This window comes from Triticum urartu, chromosome 3 (assembly GCF_003073215.2).
Source record: "Triticum urartu cultivar G1812 chromosome 3, Tu2.1, whole genome shotgun sequence".
NCBI lineage: Eukaryota > Viridiplantae > Streptophyta > Magnoliopsida > Poales > Poaceae > Triticum > Triticum urartu.
The window spans coordinates 218,240,947-218,245,339 of record NC_053024.1 but is presented as its reverse complement, the minus strand read 5'-3'; the positions used below and the strand labels follow the sequence as shown (position 1 = coordinate 218,245,339).

Here is a 4,393-nt window from a genome sequence, read left to right as displayed (position 1 = left end):
CCATGCAGTAGTGGCAGATGAGGACATGATGACCCACGCAAAACTGGGTGACGACAACCTTCTAGTCTATGCCGGGATGACCGATGGTGTACTGGAGGTCGATGCTGACCACCTTGTACTTGTCTCGAGCAAGCAATTGCTCAACGGTGTTGATGTAGTCGTCCACCATGGCTGGGTCGGTGGTGTGCACCACCTAGAGATTTGTCTCCCTCGCGTGGGTCTCCACTCTATGCTCGCCGAACTCCATTGGAGGGCCACTGGACATCCCCTCTCTATGTGTCATCATGGGTGCACTTGTTCTATTGTGGGGCGCGATCGAAAGGTTGAAGAGACTAAGGTTATAATGGCCACAGGAATTAAAGGGGAAGCCGGACGGCCAGGAATATCGGCAGGCCCTGATGGCAGTTCTAATTTGCAGCGTGTAACTCCATCGTGCCGCACGTAACTGCATCGTGTGGCAACGCGCGCGGCACAACCGCATGCATATGGGGCCCCCGACGTGATCGTGCGCACGACCAACCGCTGGCAGAGCGCACATAGAGGGACACGAGCAGAGCGCTCCGCGGTCCCCTCAACGGCGAACAACAACATCAATATATATATGATGGGTCTATTATGATAAGGGACAATTGCATTTTTACCCCTAGTTGGTTCCTACCCACAGGTTTTGCCCTTACTTTTTAAGCTTGCTCAGTTTTGCCCTTACTTTTTCTGTCGAGGTCCCTCGGATGCCCTTTGACCGTTTGACCAAAACTTTGAAAATTCATAACTAATTCATATAAACTCAGGAAAATGCAAATAAGATATCAAAATGTTCAGATAAACATTACCTTTATGTGCATATCATTTGCATCCAGGACAAAAGCACGGTTTAACCTACCTGAGGTAACTAATGTTATTAACATTATTAAAAATAAAAAGGTATAAACAATATTTTTTCATGAATAAAAATTACATGCAACTGTAGGTGATGTTTTCTGAACATCCAGATATCTTATTTGCATTTTTCTGAGTTTGTATCATCTTGTTAAGAATGTTCTAACGACTTTGACCATTATTTGAAAACTTCATAACAAGTTGATACGAACTTAGAAAAATGCAAATAAGATATCAGGATGTTCAGAAAACATCACCTACAGTTGCATGTAATTTTTATTCATGAAAAAAATATTGTTTATACCTTTATATTTTTAATAATGTTAATAACATTAGGTAGTTTAAACCGTGCTTTTGTCCTGAATGCAAATGATGTGCACATGAAGGTAATGTTTATTTGAATATTTTGATATCTTATTTACATTTTTCTGAGTTCATATGAATTAATTATAAATTTTTAAAGTTTTGGTCAAATAGTCAAAGGGCATTCGAGAGACCTCGACGAAAAAAGTAAGGGCAAAACTGAGCAAGCTCGAAAAGTAAGGGCAAAACCCGTTGATAGAAACCAACTTAGGATAAAAATGCAATTGTCTCTTACAATAACACCCTTAAAAGTCTTACTGCTAACACTTACGTACTACTCGATCTACCTAAAACTGCCTCCGCCCACGAGGCCACGACCTCTCCCCTCCGCCTCCTCCCTCCACCCACTCCCACCACCTCCCCCGGGCACCACCCAGCGCCGCCCGCCCCCGGCCTCCACCCAACCCGCCCACCCCGACGACCACCTCCCGCCGCCGACCCGGCCGCCACCAAGCGCCGCCTGCCCCTGCAGCCACCCAGCGCCGCCCCACTTCACTGGATCCATCTCTGCTCCACACCTGCCCCTTCACTGGATCCAGACGCCGCGATGGGCACCCTGACGGCGACCCATCCGCCCCGACCTCCCCCATGCCACGGCTTCCCCTCCTTCTGATCCGGCTGCCATGGCCTCCACCATCTATTCCGCTGCTTCTCGCAGCTGTGGCTGAAGAGGAGGACGGTGGCTGTGGTGGCATGCTCCTCTCCTTATCCCCCCAATGGCCTGTAACGAGCTCCCTCCTCCAACTGTTGCAGTTCCTTTGATTTTTTGTTGAAGCTCACTGAATTTTGTTCTGTAGTGCACTGTCGAAATGGGAAAAATGGTACGTACAAGTTTCCTGGGGCGGCGTCGGGCAGTTTGGTAGGGAACGGGAGCTTCCTGATCCTGCTCCGACCCATCTTCTTCCCCCTAGTGCACTGCAGTTGTTCATTATTTTCATCTCGTGGTGTGCCGTTTGCAAAAAAATCGTGGCCGTGCAGCTCGTCGTTGGTGTTTTGTAGTTCTGCGCGTGGGGCGGTGTGGTTCTTTTTTTGGCACGCAGATTGCAAAAAAAATTGTAGTGTGGTTGGGCGCCCTGCGGAGGTGCAGTTTGTCCACGGGTCCTTGTTTTGGTGTTTCAAGGAAAAAGTATGATGTTTGGGTTGTCGTTCTGTTAAAACACACATAAACTTTCGACCATGGAGTCCCTTACTCTCGACCATATGGTATTTTGCACCGTAAAAAATAATGATGTAGTAGAGTACAGTGTAGTTCGTTACTCTCGACCATGGAGTCCAGATTCGGGTCGCTTGCAGCTTTGAAGGTACAAAAAAATGCAGTCTGCTTGTTGCCAAAAAGCAGCAAAGAAAACATTGAACTTTTTGTACGGTAAAAATCGTGAAGAAAATGCAGTGTACTTTGTTCTAAAAAAAGGTCCACTAGGAAGGACTCTGCAGTACACTCCATTACCAAAAAAATGTATTTAAAAAGTTCTTCAAATAAATATTTACTTCAAAAACAAATTCCCACAAGTGGTTTGAAGTTCACTAGCAAAAATAATAATGCGGTTCACTAGTACAAGAGGTTCACTTCTTTCTAATACACTTTGTTTCGTTTGTGGGACGATTGAAAAAAAAGGTATTGAAGTTCACTAGCAAAAATAATGAGGTTCACTTTGGAGAGTGATGATGTTCACTTGCGCACAGCATGGAAGTGTGGAAAATATTAGGGAAACAACAAAAAAGTAATGTGGTTCACTTAGATATATGTTGTGGTTCATTTGCCCTCGTCTCTGCGGTCCACTCTCATTCTTGTTCATAAAAAAATGTTTGAAAAAAACAAAAAAAACTCGTCTGTGAAAATTTACGGATGAAGTTCAGTTGACTGTCTCATGCAGTGCGGTTTCAAAAATCAGTCAACTACATCAACACATGCAATGTGTTTCATCCTCGGATGTGGTCCACTTTTGAGAATGATGGTGTTGACTTGGGCATAGCGTGGAAGTGCGATTTCTTTAGCGAAAAACAAAATAGTAATGTGGTTCACTTGCCCTCATCTCTGTCGTCCTCTCGTTCATAAAAAAAAGTTGGAAAAAAGACAACAAAAACTCATCTGAGAAAAATATACATCCGACAAAAGAAATCATGAAGTTTGCTTGCCTGTCTGATGCAGTGCGGTCTTCGTCCGATGCAGTGCGGTTTTCTGTCGGATGAAGTACCCACGTCGATTTAGGTGTCGCGAAAAACAGAGTGTCCGCATTTTGTTAAATTTAAAACTGCTCTTAAACCGTAAGGAATTAGAGAGAGTGTTCTACATGAAAAAGTTGCGTCTCGTCGATATCTTTCCAACGGCATATCATTTGAATCATTTCGACAACCGGTTTGTAAAAAATTCGCGAAAACGGCCGCTGCCACTCGTCGTCCGCCGCACGATTTTCAAAATTAACTTAAAACCGTAAGGAATCTCAAAACCATTTCAACATAACAAAGTAGTGCCTCGTCCATAGCTTTTCAATGACATATTACACGCCTCATTTTGACAAACGGTTAAAAACTAGAGCGAAAACAGTACAAAAAATTTGAAAAAATTTGAAAAATAGAATCCCGCGATTTAGTAAATTTGAAACTGCTCTTAAACCGTAACAAGTTAGAGAAAGAAATAGATATGAGAAAGATGCGCCTCGACGATATCTATCCAACGGTGTATCATTTGCTTCATTCCGACAAGCGGTTCAGAAAAAAATGCGAAAAAACGCTCGCTGCCACTCATCATCCGCCGCACCATTTTCAAAACTGCTCTTAAACCGTGAAGAATCTCGGAAAGTGTTCAACATGGCGAAGTTGCGCCTAATCCATAGCTTTTCAACGATATATTGCATGCCTCGTTCCGACAAACGGTTAAAAAACTAAAGCGAAAACAGTACCAGACAAAACGGTGCGTGCAATTTTTTGCCACGGGAAGTTCACTCGCCTGAGTACTGCAACACACTTGGTTCAAAAAATGACGTGCATTTGCATTGAGCGTGCAGTGCGAAAGTGTTATCAGAATAGTTATTCTGATAATATTATCAGAATAGACTGGCTGTATATATCTATAGCAGTTGAACGCGCAAGAAAAAGATGTCCACAAGCCGAGTGCGCCGACGAACGCGAGAACGGCCCGCCATGGCGCCTAACG

At 44.0% G+C, this 4,393-nt stretch overlaps 1 long non-coding RNA gene across 1 annotated transcript; it reads left to right on the top strand.

The window, feature by feature from the left end:
* Positions 1–1,601: 1,601 nt before the first annotated feature.
* On the top strand, positions 1,602–2,438 carry LOC125548285. Its single transcript, XR_007300970.1, has 2 exons — positions 1,602–1,962; positions 2,037–2,438. It is a non-coding gene; the product is annotated as an uncharacterized LOC125548285 (long non-coding RNA).
* Positions 2,439–4,393: the final 1,955 nt, after the last annotated feature.